Source organism: Lissotriton helveticus, chromosome 3_2 (assembly GCF_964261635.1).
Source record: "Lissotriton helveticus chromosome 3_2, aLisHel1.1, whole genome shotgun sequence".
Classification (NCBI taxonomy): domain Eukaryota; kingdom Metazoa; phylum Chordata; class Amphibia; order Caudata; family Salamandridae; genus Lissotriton; species Lissotriton helveticus.
Genome location: NC_136062.1, coordinates 383,536,547 through 383,562,009, shown reverse-complemented (window position 1 = coordinate 383,562,009; position 25,463 = coordinate 383,536,547). Strand labels below are relative to the sequence as shown.

Below are 25,463 nucleotides of genomic sequence, written 5' to 3'. Positions count from 1 at the left end.
CTGTGGACTCAGCAACTGGGTGACTGTGGACTCAGCAGCTGGGTGACTCTGTAGACTCAGCAGCTGGGTGGCTCTGTGGACTCAGCAGCTGGGTGACTGTATGGACACAGCAGTTGGGTGACTCTGTGGACTCAGCAGCTGGGTGGCTCTGTGGACTCAGCAGCTGGGTGACTGTGGACTCAGCAGCTGGGTGACTGTGGACTCAGCAGCTGGGTGGCTACGCCCGTCTCACTCCTCCGCGCTGTCGGAGCCGGTCTATCTTCCCAGTCTGTTCCCAGCGTTGGTTCCAGGGACCTCCCAGCCGGTTCTCACCCAGGTACAGCCCCGGAGGCCGCGCGTCTGTCTGCTGTTCGCGACCGGTTCGCGAAGCCCTCCCCGGTTTCACAACAGGCACGGCTCACCCACGGCGGATGGATGAGGCGGGTCACAGCGGGGCAGGTCGAAGAGCCTTTGTTCTAAAAAGAAAGATTTCAGTGTTTAATCCGCCGCTCTCCCCCGCTGGGCCGGGCCTCCGGTTACTCATAGCCCCGTCTGCGCACTGCAGCTTGGGCTGGGCCTCTCAGTATCTCTCCAGAGGGAACTCCAGGAGAGTGGGATGGTCCAGAGAGCCGCCGACAGCTCCAATAATGTCAGTACCACTACTCGGTCCAAGGCCTACGGTACCTTTTTACACTGTTCACCAAAGTGGCTTCTCTAACATGGGCCGGGCAGTGGCCAGAATGGCTTGGGTGATTGTCTCAACCCAGGCCATTAGACACCCTGTTACCCATCCCGGACTTTTAGGAGATAGCAAATGCATTCTGGGCGTTGTAGTCTAGTTTTGCTACATTTGACCTAACAAAAGAACACACCAGCAGCAATCAGTGATTTGTAGGCGAGAAGTACAGAACCGGAGACAGTGTCAGAAATGACATGTAGTGAGACGGCCACCCTCAGAGTGGCGTCACTCTAAGAGTGACGGCTGCCCAGCACAGCTTCTTGAGACAGGAAGTCTCTGGCACCGCCCTCTACATGAGCTATACAGTGATTGACAGGGTGGATGTTAGTCACAGCTGTACCAGCTTTTTGGGTTTTTACAGTTACCTTTCACTCGCAAACATTTATGAATTTTCCAAAATGTCACACTATGGAGGTTGCCAAGATATTCAGACTTTGCAAAACCAAAACATCACACCCGGGTTTTGCTGCAAAACCTACTTGTTCAAAAAAAGTGACACCTTTGCATCTTACCGATGTATGAGAAGCTTGTGTAGTTTTAAAGAAACCTTTCACAGCGCCAAGTCTTCAATTGTGCCCGCCCTCGTCAGCAAACGACCCCCTAGTTCCAATTGAGTACTCTATATCGTTGTTTAAGGAGCTGAGATTTATAGAACTAAAATTACAAGAGATGTTTAAAAGAGATACACGTGTTTAAAATATGACAGCGTGCCGAGTTAATTCGGTAGAAACACATTGACTCTGGCGCCGGGTTCTGTGCAATAACACGGCTCCCACATTAATCGCATTAAACCTCAGAAAGTTCGGAGGTCTGGAGAAACTTATCTTCCAAAGAGCCGCCGCTGATAGTTTTGCTGGTTTAAAAGCAGAGTCTGTTAGATAGAGAACGGGCCTATCTTCCTGGGGTGCTGTTCAGAACAGGCCACACTGTTCGCACATTTGGACTAATCAGCTCGAGGAAGGCCGGCTCCGAGCAGCAAACAAGGAGGCATTCAGAGTGAGCCTGGGTGCCGGCTGGCCACCAGCCTTGGAGATAGGGCTTGGCAGAGGCAGGCGGGCCATTCACGCTGAGATGGAGTCAGTCACAGGGCATCACATGTGACTGACACCCCGCCAGCCCGACCCGACATGCAGTGACATCGGCCTGCAGTGGAAACCTACTCCTTTCTCTAGGTGTGACTGTCTCCGCCCAGCCCTGCCGGCTTCTCAGCAGAGCAGGCTGGCTCCGGAAGTTTCCCAAATATCTGGAAGACATATGACAAGCGCCCTTCCCGAGATTTGGAGATCAGACGTCTCGGAATTGAGTCTTGGCTCAAACTATTAAAAAAAAAAATGTCATCACTATTATTGATTGCACTGGGACAAAATACATCGATCATTGGTATAAATATTTGTTAAACGTAACCCTCTGAATGTTCTGCTTGTAGGGCTGGGGCATCAAACAAATGATTTCGATAGTGTTGGTTTTTGTTTTCTCATAAAAAAACAGGACCAGTCACTCTTAAGGCCTGTAGTGCACTTATCTCACTAAGATCCAGGTGGATTCTGAACAGACCTCTCTCACCGGCTATTTTCAATGATAGACCTCAAGTGCCAGCATTTGCCTCTGCCTACCAAATGGACCAACTGTTCGATCCAAGGGCCTTTTAAATTGCACCAGGCATGCCTTTCGCAGTTTGCCATCCACCCGATTCCTGCAAACCCTCTGAGCCATAATCTAAAATTCCATCAGCTATGCTCCACCATCCAACGAAAACTCCGAATTGTCAGTATTCGTATTCAAGCATCCCTCCATATTTGGGCATTTCTCGCAAGTATATACTCTGGGCTCGAGCACCTTTTTGCAACACCTCTACAAACACCCCACTAACCTGGGGTAAGTGTTCAGCGCCTTTGATGTAAAGGCCCTCTTTGCTCTTTGTATGTACAGCCCAAGATTGGGTGACCAGATCTTGAGAACCAAAAACCGGGACATTTGGGGAAAATAGAAGAAGGACTACAATTTTTCATCCAAGGAATGGCGCAGCATGACAGCTGTCATCAACATAGGATCACAGAAGATGCATTAAGAAAGCAAATACGATGTAATTTGTACAATCAAAATCATACCTATTAATTAAATTGCTTTCTTATAACAGTGTCTAACTAGCACAGCTTTAGAACACCCAATAAAGTGCCTATCACTGTTTCAGTCGACCACTTCTAAAAACCGGGACATGAGACAAAATTGCCGACATCTGCCCGGACAGCTGGTGAAAAACGAGGACGGTCCGGGCAAATCCGGGACGTCTGGTCACCCTAGCCCAAGACCACCTCTGCACTCTGCACTCTACCATCTACACCCACTACATTTGCTGTGCAGGTGACAGCTTTCAAACAGTTGGCCTGTACCACCTCCAAGATGCCATCAATGTTCTACTGAGTAGCCGCCAATATGTAGTCCAATTTACATGCCAGCGGGTTGAAGCACTCCATAGTGGCTTCCTGCACTCTTGTTGAAGGTCCCCCAGTAGCAGGGCCTCAACACTACATCGTGTAGTGTTGAGGCACTGCTTCTCTTGAAGATGTTCAGGACATCAGGCTGGGTTTCTCTATGTGTTCTAAGTGTTTCTGCTATTTTCGAGATGGCCGCCACTCTCTCTGATCTACAGCTCCCAGTCACAGAGAGCACCTGGGCCTTCTGCTGCATAAAGGACCCTCTTTGTTTCAACATATAGGTTTCAAACTGTGGTTGATCCCGTGGTTAATCCCAATGCATTTCGGGACCACCGTCCCTTCATCAGGGGATCCGAAACCACGCGTTCTAGGAGTGATCTACCCCGAAATGCATTGGGATTAACCACGGGATCAACCACAGTTTGAAACCTATATGTTGAAACAAGTGAAATATCCACGTTTGTTTATATGAACTGTAATATATAACCACTTGGATTAAACTTGAACAATAAATCTCCGGATTTAAACCCGAGTAAAGTTTGAAATTCTTAAGGCAAAGACCTTCAGGTGCTCCTCAGGATTCCGCGTGGGACCTCCCACGCCCCCTGCGTTATAGTTTCCAAGTCTGTCTCTACTAGCTGGAAGAGATACAGTCCTGAGGCGCCCATAAAAGCACTAAAAATCTTTTTTGGATTACCAATTAGAATACGCTTTGAACCTTCGGTGTGCCACACCACCATTTCGGCTGATTTAGGTCCCCTGGGGCTCCGTCAATATCGTCCCCTGTAACATAATCGTCCGAAACCAGCCATATCAAACAGCTCAACGCTCCCCACCTCCACCCTAGGGGGTGCGGCCGAGCAGTTTGCCAGGGACAGTTTCGGTTCCCAGTCCGGCCCTGTTCCTGCGCACTGTAGCCCTCACCAACCAGAGCTGCATTGTTGGGTTGGAGACATCAGGCTCAGGCTCCAAGTCTCACTGGGAGTGCAAATTGAGAGCGCACAGGCCAATCCCGACGCTGCCAGGAGTGGCCTCGGTGGAGTTTGGTAGCCTATGGAGGTGAGGAGCAGAAGAGTACAACGCAGCCGGCTGCAGGCTGTTTTTTTATTTTTTATTTTGTAGCCCTGCCACTCTTCCACAACAGCATCCGCTACAGGCCCTAGAAAAAATTTGTGCACCAGAGTCCAGTGGGTAAAATGTCAGTGCCTCCTGATTGACTATGCATACCTGTAAAAAAAAGATAATTTCAACAGAAAAGGGATAATATCTAGATGTGATACTGAGTTTAACGCGGCCGTTATTTCGGTGCAGTGTGGGCGTTCTAAAAGGTGGGTAGGGCCGCGTCGGCCGTTGGCCGACAGCAGCACTAGCGAGGTAGTGCTGCCGTCGGCCAACGGCCGATGGCAGCACGCAACGGGTTAACTTCATGGGGCCATTGAGACAACAAGCATTTCCTGGCCCAAACCAAAAACTTAGAGTTGGCCTAGAGTCTGCCCATTTCTTCCCATTTGAGGGCTTTATTGTCGCTCTAATTTGCAAGTTTATTTGATGGCTCACATTCCACTAATGTGTTTGTCCCTCCACTGGAGCATAGCCTCCTCAGCATGCTTTTGATTTGTTTCCTTCCACTGCTCGCATTTGGGGAAATACTTTTTTTATTACGCTCCCCAAGAGAATGTATATGTATTCTTGGTCTCTCTCTCTTGTGCTGCTACCTTCCTAGAATATCAGCCCCTGGTTGGCTTACCCTCCACACGTCCCCCACCCACTCACCCGCTGCTCCCCTTTGAGAGAGTTTGGAAAAAATTAGTCAAATGTGACAGAAATTACCAAACCAAAATGTTTTATAAAATACACAGAATTTCCCAAGCCCCCTTCTCCTGACCAAACTTGGGTGTCTGATTTTTTTGGATTCAAACCAAATGTAAACATTTCCGGAAAAATGGCTTCTGTGACATTTCAACCTTCTGAGGTAAAAAATATGTGTACCACTGTGCTGAGTAGTTATAACGGATGTATGACATTACAACGCATACTTTTACAACGCATACCTTTACAACGCATTTTGTACAACGCAACACTCATTATAACGCATTCCATTGCAACGCATGCCATTACAACAAATTTTTTAAAACTACCTTTACAGCGCATTCCATTACAACACATACTATTACATTGCATGTATGGTAAGTATTGGATAGTGTAGGGGTAAAAATTACTATTCTAACTCCAGGGGGGTGCAACAGTAGGGTAAGTGTTGGATAGTGTAGGGGTAAAAATTGCTATTCTAACTCCAGGGGGTGCAACAGTACGGTAAGTGTTGGATAGTGTAGGGGTAAAAATTACCATTCTAACTTGAGGGGGTGCAACAGTAGGGTAAGTGTTGGATAGTGTAGGGGTAAAAATTACTATTCTAACTCCAGGGGGTGCAACAGTAGGGTAAGTGTTGGATAGTGTTATGGTACTATGTGTTGTAATGGTATGTGTTGTAATGGTATGCTTTGTAATGACAGGAGTTGTAATTCTATGAGTTGTAGTGTCATGCGTGGTAAAGGTTGCGTTGTAATGGTAGTGCGTTGTAAAAGTTGCGTTGTAAAGGTTGTTTCCCAGTTATAACACCTGTTATTCAAGCTATAAGACACCATTCAGTCTGTGTTTGCACAAATAGCAGGGTTAGTCTGAACAGAACCTTCAGGGAATGTCAGAACGTACACTTCCATCTGCAGAAGGATACTCTATATATAGCAAAGCTCTAATTTTGTGTATTTATTTGTGAGTTTTATACAGCGCTAGCAAGACCCGAAAGTATCAGAGCGCTTTACAACAGTAAATAACTTGATAAGTTATCATAAATGGGACAAGGTCCTCGAAATCCCGATACACGTGAGATCACATCTACACACCCCACACAACCAACACAGTAGTCGTCTGGGCATCTCGGCCATAAAATAACCGTGCGTAAAGGATTCCAAGGCGCATATCTTTTTAGTAAAATATGCGTTTAATTTTGAGAATAAATGTCAGACTCCAGCCCCACAGAGCTGTGCCATCTCTGAGGCGCAGTGCCAAGTCTCTTATGGCTCCAGAGCCCAGACAGTGTGACTGCAGAGCTAATCCAGGGAGGAGAAACAGGGGCTGAGAAGAGGCAACTCAGAGACAGATCAGTGGCCCTGCCAAGCCCTGGCTGCAGCAGACTCGGGGGAACCAGAGGTGCCCGGGCGGGGGATTCTCCAACATTCCATGGTACCCAGTCAGTAGCATCACGCAGATTTTATTTCCCTTTTGTTTCCTATTTTGTTAAACTTGAACCGCCCAAACATTCCAATGACTGAGTTAAAATTCTGCTTCGTGCCTGACACCAAACACATCCAATTCTCAGTTTTCCTTCATATTAAATGCAAAATAAAATGCATTGTAAAGATGCTCTTTGCAGTGCCTACCGTTCTTAGACAGTTTTAGGTATTCCATTTGAGGAAAGGTACTGCTATTAGTGTTACTATTACTATTACTATTACTAATACATAAAATAAGAAAGTTTCTTATTTTGGTATGGAATTGTGTTTCTGCTATTGGCTAAACGTGGGTGTCTTCCTCGTTCCAATTTTAGGTACAAGAAACTGAAGGGACCTATTGGGGAGTTCGTTACATCTACCTGGTAAACCAAAAATAGAGAAATATTTTTTGAGTTGCTTCACTTTCTCTCATGTTAGAGGGTGTGGGCCCTATGTCGGAATATTTTTTTTTTTAAAAAGTCTTCTGCTCCAACACTCATCCACCCTTTCCACCAACCTCTCCTTGCTCCTTTTATTGACAATTTTTACCCCCAAATCATACCACAATTTTAAGGTATGGATATGCAAATTTCAAGGCTAGATGCATTTTGCATTACCCCATCTTCTGCTTGTTTCTAGATTCCAGGGTGACATCTCCTAATGCACGCCTGCAGTAGAAGGGGTAAACAGGTGGTTGTAGGTGATTATGGAACAGTATTCTTCTAGTTGATACAACCCTCCCCCCCCCCCCCCCCCCGCACACACATTTTTGGGTTTGTCCTAACACAGATTTAGTTGTTTTATGAGCCTCGTGTTTTTCAAAAACGATCATAACAAAAGCGCACACACATGTATACATACATGAGGTTTAGGTCGGCCCTCTTCAGCTCTTGGTCTCTACAGGTGTCATTCATAATTTGCTCACCACAACATGCTGGATGGGGTAGCCGCCTTCTGCCATTGGCTCTCTTCATTGCTTGACGCCATTTTGCTTTGGCGTCCATGGACATTCTTAGAAAGAAGTCTACTTCAGTGCAAGAGTTGGAGAGCCACCCCTGCTCTCATTCTGCATTCACTTCATTTTTTACAATATATTTTAGTGATATGCCATTTCCTAACTTAAAAAAAAACATGTACACCACCTGTAAAGTGTTGCATATTTACTTCTTATTACTTTTTAATATTTCATCACCTTTCAAGGATTGCATTTTCACTTTTTATTTCTTTAACATTTTGATTCATATGTTTGCAAAATAAAATGATAAATTAAACAGCATTGCTGGTTTGCCAAATTCAGACTTATTTGCTTTACCAATACTATTTTTTTTTAACTTGCCCTGTCATGGATGTTGAATGCTATTAGTAAACCTCACACATAAACTATTCACCTGCAGACATTATTCGACAGAGAGGCACCTCTCCAGCCACTCAGACAGTAGCTCCTCTGCAGCAGCTGTTTATCACCGGTTACCAGTGGGGCCGATACCCCTCCCCAGCAGTCAGGCTGCTGAGGGGATTACCAAGGAATGCATTGCATTTGCTCCACAGCACCCTGAAACCACAAGACCATCAGCGGTGGAGACAGGCACGGCTCCTCGCCAGGGCACCATCCTCCCGGTGCCATCTTCATAAGCCCTCTGATCTGCGGGAGTAATTGAGCATTTCCCCTGGTTCATAAATCTGCGCTCGCTCTGACAGATGTTGCTTGGCACAGCTTTAGGGAGGCACTCGCCCATTTTTGTGGGCACACCCTTGGAGGAGGATGCAAGGAAATCTACAATAGGTTCATCCATCTTGTCTGCAATGTGCCCTTGGGTCTTTGTGCGCCGGTGCCCGCCTGGCACGTGAGTGGCACACCCGAGGACTGTGCAAGCTGGTGCCAGGGCCACGCATGAGTGCAAAAGAGAAAGGCTGCGTTCCAGCACTGGTCCAAGCTGTGGAGCCAGCAGGCCAGGGTTCGAGCCACGCCGTCGCCACTCGACATAACTGAGCCCTCTTTTGCTGCTGCTTAAAGTGCCCGTCTAAAAACATTGTCGGTGTCCCAACTTAATTAAATATAATGTGAGTCACTGAAAATTGAGAGAAAGAGGGAGAGAGTAGCAAAAAATCCCTTCAAATAGTATTTATTTCAACAGCTGTAGAGTCCTGGACATCTTAATGATTTTGGGGGCCCTGGGCAAACGTATTTTGAGGGCCCCTGCTCAGAATAACTTTGAATTTATGATTAATTTCAGCTCTTTCGTGCACTCTTTGGCCAGGTCACTGACAGTGCACAGTCAATCTCATACTCATTCTAAATGTGTTTACATCTAATATTAGGAATTGTGACGCGTTACTATTACTGCAAATAATCTGTGACACCCTCCTATTTCTCATATGTGAGGTCCTGTCTTGCTCTAAAAAAACTTTGTTATCGATGTAGCATGAAATATAAACAATAATTTCTCAGTAAAATATTTATAATAGACTCTCACACAACAGCCACATTAAAAGAAATGTATAGGAAAACCATCTGTTTAAGAATTACTCAAGGTCACAAGGACAAGACTTTATGCACAACAGAGCCGGCTCTATCAGGGGCCCCCCTGAAAGGCTGGGGCCCTGGACCAGAGCCCACTTTGCCCATGCCTTTAAACGTCTCTGTGTAGAGTAAGAATAGACAGACAGAGGACTGAATGGCAGAAAGGACTCAAGATAGCAAGATAAAATAAGGGACTTCTGGTGTTGCTAGAAGCACACAAGCCAACACACGTTTAGCGATATTTATAGATTAAGTGGACGGTTCTTCAGTGCTTAACTGCTTCATCTTTTAATAATAAGTCTTTGGTAAGGATAGAGTCTTGATTAGTGCTGAAATATTGCAAGATCACAGCAGAACGTCAATATTTTTTTAATACCAAATGAGTGGAATCAATTGAAGGCCAGAATAGTTGGGCATTGTAACCCCTGATCAGTCAAAAAAGAGCACAGCATTCAGATCTGACTTTTTAAAGTGATGTAAATATCACATTACTGGTAAACAGTTTACTGGTACCCAAATTATTGACCTCAGAAGGAAAAAAACCTGAGTTGGCCTTACTGGGACGTGAAATCCTAACTACCAGACCACTGCATGTGTCAGTGGTGAGTGTTAACTCGCTAAACCATCTTCCAGCCTCGGGTTTGGCCTGTACAGCCGCCCTGTAATGTTTTCTTTTACAAAGGTTGCAAGTAAACCCTGGGTGATCTAGTGGTCTTTCGGACAAGTTCCAGCGGCAGAGTGAGTTACTCACACAGTCCTCACTCACCTGACCATGTTGATAAGTGCTGGCTTGTCGGTAAATATCCTTGTTTTCTTATGAAATTCAAGACTGTAAACTCCAACAAATGTCTACTTTTGAAGAAATCAGAACACAGAAGTCGAATTTGCGAGTTAGAGGGAGAAACTGGGGAAAATTATATACAGTAAAAGGTGGTGAGCTAGGTAAGTTATTATATTGGCTACCGTGTCAGAGAAGGATTCAGAAAACAGGCAATACATATATAGCCACCCCACTCTCGCACATTCTCCCTTCAAGACATGTGGCCTGTATATAATTCCTACATTCCCCACACTCATCACTGTGCACCCCAAGTGGGAATTACACAATTCCTTTTCACATGATTTTAGGCACAGGCTGATGAAGTGATTTATCATTTTGCTCACAATCACACGATGTTGCGTCAAGCGCCGAATTCCCAAGGTTCCAGAGTTGGCAGCACTAGCCTCTAGGCGCATCCTTCTCCCGCTCATGTAAGGGCACGATGTTTTCAGTTTGTGTGTTAGAGTCTTACAGTTTTTTTGCAGTATCAGCTTTCACCTGCCACCCCCTATCAGCAGCTACACTGTGCATGCCTTTGTTTACACTTAAAAGCAACAATCCTGGTGGTTTCCCAGGCCTCGCGTGCTAGCCCCAAGGCCCTGCTGGCACGGTTCGCTATACTCATTATGCTACTCAGGAAAAAAACTAAGAAACTGGTAAGATGACTTTGTTGGTAACAGACTGCTGTGAGCCTCCGGTGTAGTGTGCAAGCCGCAGATACACTTATTTTTACAGCTGATAATAAAATATGTTATTTAAGTGCCAATGGGCGCTTTATTCCTTTATTCTGAGACTTTTATACAGTGCTGGTTAGATCCGAGGATATCAGAGCGCTTTACAAGACAAGTGACACAGATACATGTATGTACAAGACACAGAGAACATAGCACTGGTAGAAGGATTTCAGGTTCAGATTGGAAGGGAAAAAACATTACGACAATGTTATATGTATATTTATTTATAGTAAGAACTACATAATATGGTAAACAATCTTGTTACAAAACGTGCTTGCACGTAAATGTGTCATTTTGAGTAAGACCTCCAGCCAGACGCGGCTTTTTAGCCAACCGCAAATTGCATTCTGGATATGTAGGTTTACTTTTACCGTTGAATGTATGGTCAAAGCAGGTAGCATTATATGTGGGTATATGTCATATGAACTATGACGAGTGAGCCTTTCTGTAAGTCATGTTATTTTTTTCATATAACAGTGTCTTAGAATGTTGGGACTTCTAGGATCATGAGCAAAAGTAGTAAAAGTGAAACTTCATCTCCCAGCATGCATAGTGCTGTTAGCTAGAAATGGGGTCTGGCTCTCTGCCCCTGTCACGACACACAGGCAGCCAGCATCTCTGGGAAGCTGGTGACTTTCAGAATGTATCATACATGACACGTGACAGCCTGGCAGCTACACGACACGAGGGAGAGTGGGGCCCACGAAAATAAAAGTAGACGGACAGGATGCAAATAGACTGCAGAAAGAGGACCCCAGGGGGGAGTCATGGGGCCCTCCAGGACTTCCAAGGGCTTCTAATGACCCCAGGGAGGTGAATACGAGCAGCTGTCCCTGTGATCCTGGAGAGGGGCTCTCCTTCCCTTTGACACCAGAGTTCAAAGGGCACAGCTCCGGGGTTAAACACCCCCTCGGACTCCCGCAGCCATACAAACATATCACCTGTCAGAAAACAGCCAGAGACAGGCCCTTGCGAGCCGCAGGTCCGTCCTGCCAGAGCAGAGGCACAAGGCAAGCATAGCTGCGTTTCAGCACAAGGCTCCCCAATTAAAAGAAACCCGCTTTATTCACACGGAACAGACCGGTTCTGTGCGCTGCCGGTGTTGTTAGCACTGCTTACACATGTGTTTCCAAACCATCACCCCTGCGCCTGCCAGCGAGGTGTGTGGGCCTCATAGCGCAACGTGATTGGTTGGGTAAGAGTTCTAAATATATACCAGCAAGCTGCTCGCGTTCTGCTGTACTGCTGCTCTATAGGATATTTAATTGTTTTACTGCCTCGTTAACAAGATTACAAACTTGGCATCTCACAGGTACTGACTTGTGGTGTGTTCCTGCGCACTCTTCGTGCACTGTCTGCATCCTGAGCAGTCTCTGTGAGCCCTTCTCTCTCCATCCCTCCTCCTGACAAGTCAGTGCTGCCTCCTCGTCCGTCTCCCTGCTTGCCAGTACCTCCTGCATCCCAAGGTACTGACTTGTGGTGTGTTCCTGCGCACCCTTCATGCACTCCCTGCGTCTGCATCCTGAGCAGTCCCTGTGAGCCCTTCTCTCTCCATCCCTCCTCCTGACAAGTCAGTGCAGCCTCCTCGTCCGTCTCTCTGCTTGTCAGTACCTCCAGCATCCCAAGGTACTGACCTGTGGTGTGTTCCTGCGCACCCTTCATGCACTCCCTGCGTCTACATCCTGCGCAGTGTCTGTGAGCCCTTCTCTCTCCATCCCTCCTCCTGACAAGTCAGTGGCGCCTCCTCGTCCGTCTCTCTGCTTGTCAGTACCTCCAGCAACCCAAGGTACTGACCTGTGGTGTGTTCCTGCGCACCCTTCATGCACTCCCTGCGTCTGCCTCCTGCGCAGTGTCTGTGAGCCCTTCTCACTCCATCCCTCTTCCTGACAAGTCAGTGGCGCCTCCTCGTCCGTCTCTCTGCTTGTCAGTACCTCCAGCATCCCAAGGTACTGACTTGTGGTGTGTTCCTGCGCACCCTTCATGCACTCCCTGCGTCTGCCTCCTGCGCAGTGTCTGTGAGCCCTTCTCACTCCATCTCTCCTCCTGACAAGTCAGTGGCGCCTCCTCGTCCGTCTCTCTGCTTGTCAGTACCTCCAGCATCCCAAGGTACTGACTTGTGGTGTGTTCCTGCGCACCCTTCATGCACTCCCTGCGTCTGCCTCCTGAGCAGTCTCTGTGAGCCCTTCTCTCTCCATCTCTCCTCCTGACAAGTCAGTGCAGCCTCCTCGTCCGTCTCCCTGCTTGTCAGTACCCCCAGCATCCCAAGGTACTGACTTGTGGTGTGTTCCTGCGCACCCTTCATGCACTCCCTGCGTCTGCCTCCTGCGCAGTGTCTGTGAGCCCTTCTCACTCCATCTCTCCTCCTGACAAGTCAGTGGCGCCTCCTCGTCCGTCTCTCTGCTTGTCAGTACCTCCAGCATCCCAAGGTACTGACTTGTGGTGTGTTCCTGCGCACCCTTCATGCACTCCCTGCGTCTGCCTCCTGAGCAGTCTCTGTGAGCCCTTCTCTCTCCATCTCTCCTCCTGACAAGTCAGTGCAGCCTCCTCGTCCGTCTCCCTGCTTGTCAGTACCTCCAGCATCCCAAGGTACTGACTTGTGGTGTGTTCCTGCGCACCCTTCATGCACTCCCTGCGTCTGCCTCCTGCGCAGTGTCTGTGAGCCCTTCTCACTCCATCTCTCCTCCTGACAAGTCAGTGGCGCCTCCTCGTCCGTCTCTCTGCTTGTCAGTACCTCCTGCATCCCATTTCCGCACTCCCTGTGCCTACAATACGCATGGCTCCTACTACCCTTCTATCAGTCCTTCCCCTCAGACCTGTCACAGGCCCCACCACATCTTTCTTTAACTCCCTGTTTACTTATTTATTTACAGATGTATTCACTGAAAACAACAAAGGTTAAACTAACATTAGAGTTAGTTGAGAATTTCAGTGACAACATCACGGGTTAAATGCACAAGATCACTAAAATTCACCAGTTATAGTTAGCTCTAGTAACTCTAACTCCTGCCCTAAGTTCGCATAAATATATTTATTATCAATGTTACAGTCAGTGATGTCATAGACGATATAATGAGTGATGTAGTATTTAAGGTAATAAGCAGTGCATGGTGTTGGTACGATGTATGGGGCCCCTCTTCACCCAAAAAACAAAAAAATGTTGCCACCTCCCGTGTCTTGGCTCATCCTAGGGCTTTTATTAAGACACGCTGATGTCTTCGGTGGAATACAGTTCGCGAGACTCATGCCCTTGAATTTATGAAACTCTGAATTTTCTGCACCATGGTGGTGCCCATACCACTTTTTGATGAGCATGTTCTGCATTAATTGAGTCACCAAATCGTCTTTTTAACTCTTACTTCGAATATTCGCCTTCTTTGAAACTTCGAGAAACTGCCAGGTCCCCCTGTTGGAAATTATTTGGTACCATAGACCAGGCTACGGCCTGTACTGGCCGTAGCGGGCACCGGGCAATCCCCCGGTGCGCCGCACGGGTGTGGGCCGGTATAGCTGCAAAATCGGCCCTGTAACAAAATTGGCCGAAAACCGGCCCTGGCAAAGAGCTTGGCGGCTCCCCTAACCCCCAGAAGGGGGGCTGGGGCCGGCCGAGCACTTTGCCAGGGCCGGGTTTGGTTCCCAGTCTGGCCCTGAGCATAGGTGGAGAACCCTTCAACGTTTTGAAAGACCGTGAAGAAAATCTATCAAGTGGTCGCTTTTGCTCCTGAAACTAATTTGTCCTGATGATGACCCTGAAAGGAATTTTAGGTTGAAACGCCGTCGACGCATTGTACATTGCACAAATCAGAGATCACATTATTTTTGTATTGTGTATTGTGTATATTGTGATTTGTTTATTAGTCTCTGCCACTGTCTTTTGATTTCACATAGGTCTATGTTTTGTAAATGTAATTCTTGTGAGTGTAATTGGTTGTGCGCCCTTGTGTTTCCATATTACATTTATTTGAGTATTCACTTATGTATTTGTTGTTTGTGCCATTGTGGTATTCATTTACTTTTTGGTGGGCTTGTTTCTATTTATTTTAGTTATGTCTGATTATTTATTTATTTATTTATTTTGAAGGTTTTATATAGCGCGAACAAGATCCTTGCGGATATCATTATATTACTCATGAACCATTGTTTGGAGTATATTAAAAAAAATATTGGCGCTGATTCGCAGAGCCTCCGCAAATTAGAGGCAGCATTTCTTACAAACGTTTTTGTCTCCAGATAGGGGGTACCTCGTATCTTTTTTCCACATTTTTTAGGACTCGGAACTGAATCCGGAGTCCTAAGGTGGCTGCCGACAATCAAATCTCTCCAAGAGAACTGTTAGGTCCCCCGAATCCTCTGCCGTGTGTATACAAAGTTTTTGAGCAATAATTTCTAAAAAGGTACAGACCGGATTTACACCAAATAACAATAGCAATCTTTATGGACCAAGATGCTGCTTTCTGGCAAATTTGGGCTGTAGCTCTCTACAGTTCCCATGGAAAAATGAATGGGGAAAACAAATATTTGGACCCCCATTTGTTCTCGGCATCCACTTGGCGGATCACCTTGAAACTTTTCACGTGCAACTAGTAAAAAAGTAGCACTTTTTTGGGAAAGTTTTGTGTAGATTCCTCTAAAGGCACCATAGTTATAAGCAACACAAAAAGGGCATTTCCTATGGAAATGCATCTAAACTATAACTACTCAGTGGCGAGAGCCACTGGGTATTATAGTACAACTTAGACCCACATGGTAACTAAGCACTTCACAACACAGTAAAAGTCAATACAAGTCACACTTTTATAGGAATTTTTATAAGGTGTAATTTACAAAAAATATTAATATTAGCAGAATCCTCACAATTGTACATAAGATTTTATGCCAACACAGTCCTCCTTTTTTCAATCAATCAATCAATCAGGGATTAGTAAGCGCGCTACTCAACAGTGAGGGTCTCAAGGCGCTGAGGTGGGGAAGGGGGCTGTCCCCAGATCTGTTTAGCTGAAGAGCCAGGTCTTGAGGGTCTTCCTGTGGGTGTTCAGGGAGGGGGTGCGCGCCTGATATCTAAATTCTCACACCATTAGCCAAACAAGTCCCTACGCTCTGTCCACCAGTTCCTGTTCATTGTGTCATGAGCGAGAATAAAAAGGTTATTTGGGCAGGCCGGCCTTCCTCCATTGCGGACCCAACACTATGCACTTCCTCTCAGCTGTCTACCAAGCAGCACCCAAGCTAGGCAAGGTTAGAAAAGGTATCACAACCTGGGTTTGAACCAACAAATGTAATACTTCCCTCCTTTTCCTGTTGGCTTGGTATATTACTTCTCCTGCACCAAGAAGCTGAGTGTGCACTCACTCTACAAATCTGGGAAAGAAAGAAGCAACCTTGCGTCTTGGAATAGCTGAAAATTATCCAGTTAAAAATTAAACAGACATGAGGAGTATGGCTCTGCGACCTTGCTTTAAAGTATAAAAGTAGGGTTAGTTCTAAGAGCAGGAAGGCTGGAGTCCCTCATTTTGGGTGCGCTTCGCGAGTTTGCGACTTATCATTTTATTTGAGAGCGGAGGTTCGAGTCTGAGGGTGTAAGAGCTCCTAATGCAGTGGTTCCTAAACTATTTAGAGCCACAACCCACTTTTTAGAACGAAGAACGTTCGCGTCCCACCTGCCATTAATGGACATCAGGAGAAGAGGTGATCTTTTAGGGAAACATCTATTACAATGCATTTATTACAATTACCTACCTTTTACAGAGCAACTGTTAAAACGCAACTTCCTTTACAACGCTTGCCATTACAATGCATGCTATTACAACGCATGTCACTACAACGCATGCCAATACAACGCATACCATTACAACACATGCTATTACAACGCATTATAAGGTATTTTTTTAGTATTAGGGTGGGTGTGGGTTTGGGGTACATGGGAACAGTAATTTTTACCCCTACACTATCCAGCAATTTCCCTATTGTTGCATTCACTGGAGTGGGAATAGCAATTTTTACCTCTAAACTATCCAACACTTAACCTACTGTTGCATTTACTGGAGTGGGAATACTAATTTTTACCCCTACACTATCCAACACTTACCCTACAGTTGCCCAAAAGGTATTATGCTTTGTAATGGTTTACATTGTAATGGTATGCGTTGTAATGGTATGCGTTGTAATGGTATGCGTTGTAATGGTCATTTTTAAAAATGCGTTGTAGTAGCATGTAATGGTAGTTATGATGTAAAGACTGTGTTGTAAAAGCATGCATTGTAATTGCATGCGTTGTAACATCACATATTCAATTTTTTAATGTAATTAAAGCATCATGTGGTAGCGCATTGTCATTTACAGACAGCACATTTTCCTTGAAAAAAACACTATCTTTAAACAGGCTTACAGCTTTACAAATAAAACTAAATAGCATACAACACTCAAATGATAATTTGCGTAAATTGGGGGTTCTGTGAATATTTATCATTTGTGCATCACTAATTAGAAGATCATTATTTGTTTTGATCCTATTGAAAACTATGTTTCCAGCTCCCTTCAGAATTACAAAAAGTATCCTTCATTTTTGCTTTCCTAACTGCTGGATGCACACAGCTTGCCATGGATCTCTTCGTAAAACCCACTGCTCGGAACACACTCCTCCATTACAGCAGCTCCCATCCAACATCACAAAAGGATAGTATACCATTTAGTCAATTCCTTAGATTAAGGAGAAATTGTACAAGATTAATTGACTACGATGATAAGGCTGCTGTAATGAAGGAGAAATTCAAATAACGGGGTTACCCACATCGATTAATACGCGAGTCATATAAAAGAGCAAGATACTATGACCGACAACATCTCCTTACAACCACTAAAACCAAGCGAGATGCTAGTTTGGTGTTTTTTTGTAACCAGACATTCCCTGTTGAACAACCAGATCCGCCAAATCCTGTATTCAAACTGGCATGTATTGAATGTGAATAAAACCAGTAATGAAATGATCCCGAAACCCCTCTTTGCATACAGGAAAAACAAAAACCTAAAAGACTTAGTAGTCAGATCACGAATGCCAACAATGAAGGAAAGAAGTCAAAGAAACATTATTACCGGGGCTCCGGTAATAGGCAACCACAAGTGTGGAATTTGTAAGATCTGTCCACAAGCCATTGAGACTAAAGACCTACAGTTTAATGGCATCTCTATTTCCCTGACCTGTATGACAAATTGCAAGACCACAAATATTGTATACTTGTTAATTTGTCCATGCAATAAAGGCTACGTTGGAGAATCCTCTCGCTCAGTGTACACAAGAGTCACTGAGCATAAATCAGCAATTCGTACAAGAAAAATGAATGCCCCGCTAGTAGCCCACTATATGGAATGTGACCACACACCAGAAGAAAGACGGTGGACAGTGTTAGAAAAAATTGTGGTAAAACCAGGAATCTGTGTAGATAAAATTCGCCGGAAACGTGAAGTATATTGGATATTTACTCTGGATACAGTAAGATCAGGATTAAATTCTGAAATCCCTTGGGAACAAGCCATCATATAATGGTCCATTTCGAGTTCCTTCGTGGATATATCACCGACTATGGTAGAACTCTGATATTCCTTGGATAAAATCTACCATATGATCATATTTATGTTTCCGAACTGATATATTAACGACGAAATACTGATACATATTATGTCTTCAGATTGAAAATTACTAATTGTTTGATTGACCATTTAGTCAGCCCTATATTACAAAAATACGACCGCTAGAATGTCATATATGTGGTAGCAATAGTCAACCTAGCATTATTGACACGAGCGGTGCCATATCTAAATTAGTGTCTATACATGGTGGGGAATCACTAATACAACCACCAAGTCTGTTGTTTATCTCTGTAGGAGTGGCAAATGTAACCAAGCGATAACGGCCTAGGCCGTTCTGTTATAGTTTGACCAAGTAGGAATCTCCTCTAATAGTTTTCATTATAATTTCGTATATGTGGTGTCTAAGTCAATTAAATGTTATTGACACATGTGGTGCTACATTTAAATAAATGTTTCTACATGGTGAGGAATCACCAGTAAAACCATCGAGTCTGCTGTCTATCTCTATAGGAGTGAAAAATGTGACCAAGCGACAACAGCTTAGTCCGTTTTCTATAGTTTGATCGACTAGGAATCGCCTCTGACAGCAAACCCCACGAAACGAATACACGTCACATAGATGCGCCAGCCAATAATAGAACAGCAGACAAACATTAGCGAAAATGCGCGGGATGGTAGTCCGTAACACAGAGACACTTACTTAAAACATTTGGATGTGAAGACAAGTAGATGCCAGACGAGAACCCCCATGTTACGTAAAGCCACAAAAAAGTGAAGGTATGTTCAGATATCGGCAACAGTCGGGTTTCATTGGGATATATATAACGTTGTCCACTGCAAAAGAAGTGCAGAGGCTTATTATCGTTCTGTTTGTATTGTCTTTATCTTTTTAGACAATCCGACCGACAGATTACAAACAAAGAACATTTGATTATCAGACCTATACCAGGTAATATCGGTCAGAACAATTAGACGACATAGTATAAGTACCCCTATATGGACAAATATGTAACTAAACGTTACTGTTGGTAGTTTTTCAGAGCGATAAATAATTAGACGGATGTCTTTGGCTTGGAATACGAAATAAGAATGTTGACATAAACGAGCGAGTCCTCTGCAGTTAAATCAAGGCACTGTGAAAGGTATTAGCTTTAATTTCTCTAAAGTGTTACATTCGAAGTCGGTATAAAAGCCGGGAGGCGTCACCAGGCGCTTTACAAACCCCTTTAATAATAATAATAATAAATAATAAAAGTCATATACTATTGCAATCAGTTTAGCCTTACCCCCGACGGCCAGTTTAGGAATTTCCAGTCTGCACCTTTGACCTAAGATTTTATTAACATACTGTTGTTGTATCAAGGATACTTATGCACTTAATACAATTGAGCCACAATAGAAATGTATTATTCCATCTGTTATTCAAATTAAGGGTTTAAATAAATATACCAGTGATTACATCTGTTTTTTAATTTAACACGAGGGCTTGAATAAATGTACCCGTGAATGCATATATATCTTACGACACATATATAAATGGAGGCTACCTATTGGCTTTGAGTCTAAACTTGTATATAATTAACGACAATACACAAGCGGTCACCGTATGCGGAATAGTAGTGAAACGAGGCATAGTTACGCGACCCCCAACTTATTCATTAGAAGCAAATAGAGACTAAACAAATTGAACTGTTTGGTACTTTTCCCAGCTATAAGTGTCCATCTTTTTGATTTTCATCTCAGGTCGACACACAGCAGTTAAATTAGGAAACATCCTTAGTTTCTCTTCTCAAAGGATACAATATCCTGTCCAGTACGCAGATGTCCACTAACTACAGGGACTTGTAAAAGATCCCCGCAAGGTATCATTTTGAGCACAGTCAGAAACCAACTTTAATTCGTGTAATATTTTACCATTACCATTCTTTAAATAAAACACCTTTTTTCTTTACAGTACAGTACAAATGAAACGTTGTCATCAAGAACAATAAGTATTGGGAATATTAAAGTGAAGCACCACTAGATACCACATCTGTGAGTAATAGTTAGTCAACTTAGTGCCATTCTTCTGTAAATCTATGTTGTATGCTTCTCTTTTCTTCTCTCTAACCTATACTCTATCTATATATATAAAAAATAGGTTATAAACTAGAAGGTGAAGAAATTTGTGAAATGTGAGATATTGATCGTTTAGCTTACAACATCTGGTGTTGTATATTTGATACACACAATAGAGACAGTTATCATAAGGATACGAGTAGGTTTACAAATTGATATTATAGAAACTGGAAATGTCTAATGTGAATAACAAGTGAAATATTAAAGGACAATATAGTCTGACAAAATCATGATGTCCATTGCTGCTATATATACCATGAAATGTAATTACTGACCCTTTAGTTTTTTAAGATGTAAGAATTTTTGTACAATAACGATCGATATATTTATATATGTATTTTATATATTTGTTTATTTTAGGTATTTGTTACACATTGCCATGTCTTTAACTTGCGAATGACGGTCACCTGACGAAGGCCACTGGCCGAAACGCGCGTAGTTTCATTCCACCGCATTGCCTTCTTCAAATCTTCCACCGACCGAATATATCGTATAGCACTTTTCATTTCCCTCTTTTGTGTTGTTATGTGAATATATGTAATGTATGTATTTGAATGTAATTTATGTAAATAATATAAAGAAAACAGTTAAAAATGATAAATAATATAGAAAGAGGAAAAAAATTATAAATAAAATGGTCTCTAAATTTTGATATATCATTTTGTTTCAGTCAATAATTATTCAAGGTCGCACAAAATTATGAGTATATATATAATTAGGGCAGTATAACAATAATTGGTTTTCTATACAGTCTTCTTTCCTACTTGTTTACGTACTCCCTACGAATAGCAAACGGAACAGTGTGTAGGGGTCCCCCTTTTTCCAAAAATGGCACATAGTTTATTTACAGCTATTTACATTTTGTTGTGTGTTAGAAATTATAATTCTTTGACCAAAAAATCCTGAAGGTCTATGACTCCTTCACCCCCTCCGAACCTACAATTATGGCAGACCATGATATCATTGAGATGGCGACCCCTCCCTTAACTCGGTTCCTCCCAATCACCCACGAGGATGCAGTGAAAGAACTACTCAAATGCAAATCTGGTGCTCCTGATGATTCCTGTCCCCCCAAACTATGGAAAACGATGTCGGACGTCACGGCAGGGCCACTCCTACACATCTGGAACACGTCTATCGAGACTGGCACGTTCCCCGACTACTGGAAACATGCCACTCTTCTTCCATTGAAAAAAAAACCTAATGGCGCCCCGATGATCTGAGTAATCTCCGACCCATCTCCCTACTAGCAGCCCCGGGAAAAATGCTTAAAAAACTCATCCAACGCCAACTCAATAGTTTCATCGAAAAAAGAGGCATACTACACGAAACACAGTCTGGTTTTAGGGCCTGTTTCAGCACTGAAACGGCCCTCATTGAGGTGGCTGAGTCAATCAGGTGGTCACTGGATTCAGGAGCATCGGCTATGCTGGTGCTCCTGGATCTATCTGCTGCCTTCGATACTGTGGATCATGGTAGAATGCTGCTCAGATTGAAGGACACTGGCCTAGAGGACACGGCACTAAGTTGGTTGCACTCCTATCTGACTAACCGCTCTCAGAAAGTAGCTTTGGGCGCCTTTTCCTCTGAACCTAAACAACTGTGGTGTGGCGTCCCGCTAGGGTCCGCCCTCAGCCCGCTACTTTTCAATGTTTACTTGGCCCCACTTTTTACCTTAATCGCCAAATGGGGGGTCAAGGCGATTTCGTATGCGGATGATACACAACTAGTCTTCCCATACGCTGAGGTGTCAGAAGCAGCGTTCAGCAAAATAAAAGGATGTCTTAGTGACGTTGCCAGATGGATGAACACTAACAAGCTAAAACTGAATGCTAGCAAAACCGAGGTCCTATTCTTTGGGAAAAGTACTCCACCCTCCCCTGACCTCTGGTGGCCCACTGAAATGGGTCCTGCTCCCACCCCTGGCACCAAGGCAAAAAATTTGGGTGTGTGGTGGGACGAGACGCTTTCTTTCTCATCCCACATACAACATATCACCTCTAGCTGCCACTATAAACTCCGCAACCTCCGAAAATTCCTCTCCCTTTTACCAACTGACTGTCGCAAATCGGTGGTCCACGCGACAGTCACATCCAGACTGGATTATTCTAACGGCCTCTATCTTGGCCTCCCGAAATATCTGACACAACGCCTACAGAGCGTGCAGAATGCGGCTGCGAGATTGATAAAACACGTGCCTTTTAAACATCACATCTCTCCGCATCTTCACGAGCTGCACTGGCTCCCAGTGGCGAGCAGAGTAAAATTCAAAGCGCTCACCCTAGCGTACAGAGCACAAAAAGGGAACTCTCCCAATTATCTTAAACTTCGACTCCCCCGCTACCACCAAGAGAGACACCTGCGCTCGAACTCGCAGATCCTACTGGCCGTACCACGAGCGAGAAGGGCGAGACTCGGAGGCAGATCTTTTTCGGTAGGCACTGCGAAGCTCTGGAACTCCCTACCCGCTGCCATCCAATCTGCCTCGTCAGAAGCCATCTTTAGGAAACTCCTAAAGACCTGGCTCTTTACACAGAAAGCCTAGTACCTCTCCCTGCATTTCCTCTTGGGTTCTGCGGTTTCTTTTTCAGCGCCGGGACACCTCCACGCGAGGTAGCTGTTCGCGCTATATAAATATCGGTATTATTATTATTATTATTACACCACATCCTAAGACTGCCATTTGATTCACTAAAACCCCCCTCACTTTGCAGTCTGAGAAAGAAATGTTAGCACCAACCCCATGTAGAAACAATAGGTGGAAACTTGTTAGAAGACATAGCCTGACAGTGGACCTCTGCCATTAAAGCATTGTAAATGTGTCAAGATAAACACTGAATTTCAAGGCATCTTTAGATATTGCTCAGACTTTTCCAACCCAACCAAAACTCAGCTCCGACCCACAGTTTGGGAAACACTGTCCTGAGGCCACGGTAGCCACGTAAGGTTTTGTGGACAAAGTAGGCCATTTTGAATAGAAGTCTTGCATTGAAGGGCATCCATTTTAGGATGGTCAGGATTGAGGCGTGCGTTTAGAGATCCAAGTGCCTGAACCAAGGGAAAGTTGCTGTAAAGGAGGCTGCCTTTATTGAGGCCACGAGGATGTTAAAGGGTTTCAAGGTAAAGAGTTCCTGTCGCTCTGTCTTGAAAAGTACTAATGATAGCCCTGCCCTCTTAATGTCTGTCTATTGTGATGGGCTCCTTTGGTTTGGGAGTTTATGTGAAAATTCAGGCTCAGATTTGTGTCCAGGATGTAGCCGAATGATTTGGCATCTGCAAAGGAGTGCTGGAGACCAAGCATAGTAGAAGCATCCAGCCTGGCTTGGACTGGGATGCTACTGTGTAGAGGGGAGAGCAAAAAGAACTCTGCTGTCTGGGGGTTCAATTAAAGGTGGTATAGTACCATCCGTGATTTTATGTCATCCAGGGTTTACGCAAGAAATGCCGTGTCTTCTGGAGATGAGACTTTTAAATCATTTTCGCTCTTATTACTTACTGCTACCACCTGCATTAATTTCTCTAATCCCTGCTCCTAAATTCCACTTGTACTTCTGGCTATTTTCTTAAACTTTTCCCTTAACTTATCAGTGAAACCTCTTTGTCTAACTCCCTGCTTGTCAGTGATTCCAAACAACTCTTTCTCTAGCTCCCTATTGGGGAATGATTTTTGAGGCTTTTTCCCTCACTCCTTGCTGGTCAGTGATCCTGATATTCACTATACCGGGTTGGTCTCTTTAGAATTCACATACCGAAGCTCTATTACACAAAGCCACAGACATTAAGGTAGTGGCTAAAACAATCTTTTGATTATATATCAAATTACAAAAATAATGTATTTCATCAATTTTTTCAAGCATGTAATACATACATTATCATACTAGATCTATATGATACACAACTCCATAGAACGCAACAGGGTTTACAGAAATCCTAATTTAAAACCTGGCCCAAGCACACTCTCATGCATTTCTACTTAATAACGTGTGGTGAGGGGGAGAATATTTGGTCCATGTAGTTTCTATGTCTCCTAGTCATTTTCTGAACAATGACTATGATGTAATAGTTTCGGCAGTCTTACTGTTTATGCCTTCATCAGGATGGTAGACACTATAACTAGCAAAATTCCATATCACACTATTTCACACGTTTGTCTATCCGTTGGGGTGATATGGATAACCCGCTCACTCTAAACTGGTATGGAGATAAATATCATTCCTTTTAAGTTTTATCGTAGGGAAGGACACGAACTGCCCACTCAAATTTTGTCACTATCCACTATATTTCTTTGTGGATTGTCCATTCATTGAATCAAATGGCCTTATATTACTTATTTATACTTTGTTCTTTTTTTTGGTATTTCTTTTTTTCATTATATGCTTGACATAATTCCTGCACTTTTCTCACAATTCCTGCTTGGCAGTGATTACAACACCCCTTTTTCTCACTCCCTAATGGTCAGTGATCCTGTGTCTCCTCTCGATTACATGAAAGGCTCCCTTGTCCTACACTCACTTCCCTTTGTCAAGTATTTTTGCATCCCGGATTGTCAGGTGTTCCTGTGCCCCATTCATTTACGCCCTGCTAGGAGGTCCCTTCAACTGTTGTCTCGCTGCCTACTACTTACATCCTAGAGGTACATGCAGGATGGGAGAAACAGTAAGATGTTCTCAGTAGTTAGTGGCCTAGACCTGGGCACCACCAAAATCCCAAGGACCACTTCGAGATGGCAGCAATGGCTGCTAAGCCATTATCATGAGAACAGAATCCCAAGGACCACTTCAAGATGGCAGAAATGGCTGCTAAGTCATCCTCTTGAGAACAGTATCCCAAGGACCAATTCAAGATGGCAGAAATTGCTGATAAGCCATCCTCTTGAGAACAGAATCCCAAGGACCACTTCAAGATGACAGCAATGGCTGCTGCTAAGCCATCCTCTTGAGAATAGAATCCCAAGGATCACTCAAAGATGGCGGCGATGGCTGTTATACCATCCTGTTGCGAACACAACCCCAAGGACCACTTCATGATGTTGGTTATGGCTGCTAAGCCATCCTCTTCAGAATTGAATCCCAAGGGCCACTTCAAGATGGCGGCAATGGCTGCTGAGCCATCCTCTTGAGAACAGAATCCCAAGGACCACGTCAAGATGGCGGCAATGGCTGCTAAGCCATCCTCTTGAGAATTGAATCCCAAGGGCCACTTCAAGATGGCGGCAATGGCTGCTAAGCCATCCTCTTGAGAACAGAATCCCAAGGACCACGTCA

At 44.3% G+C, this 25,463-nt stretch overlaps 1 protein-coding gene and 1 long non-coding RNA gene across 3 annotated transcripts in view; one reads left to right on the top strand and one right to left on the bottom strand.

The window, feature by feature from the left end:
- Positions 1 to 25,463, bottom strand: part of ABTB2 (ankyrin repeat and BTB domain containing 2) — a 421,711-nt gene that overhangs the window by 275,206 nt on the left and 121,042 nt on the right. The window lies entirely within an intron of this gene.
- LOC144826330 (uncharacterized) lies at positions 18,788 to 20,824 on the top strand. Of its 2 annotated transcripts, XR_013609788.1 has the most exons (6): positions 18,788 to 18,858; positions 18,975 to 19,030; positions 19,114 to 19,223; positions 19,825 to 19,943; positions 20,036 to 20,115; positions 20,560 to 20,824. It is a non-coding gene; the product is annotated as an uncharacterized LOC144826330 (long non-coding RNA). The 2 variants fall into 2 exon arrangements; XR_013609789.1 differs by lacking the exon at positions 19,825 to 19,943.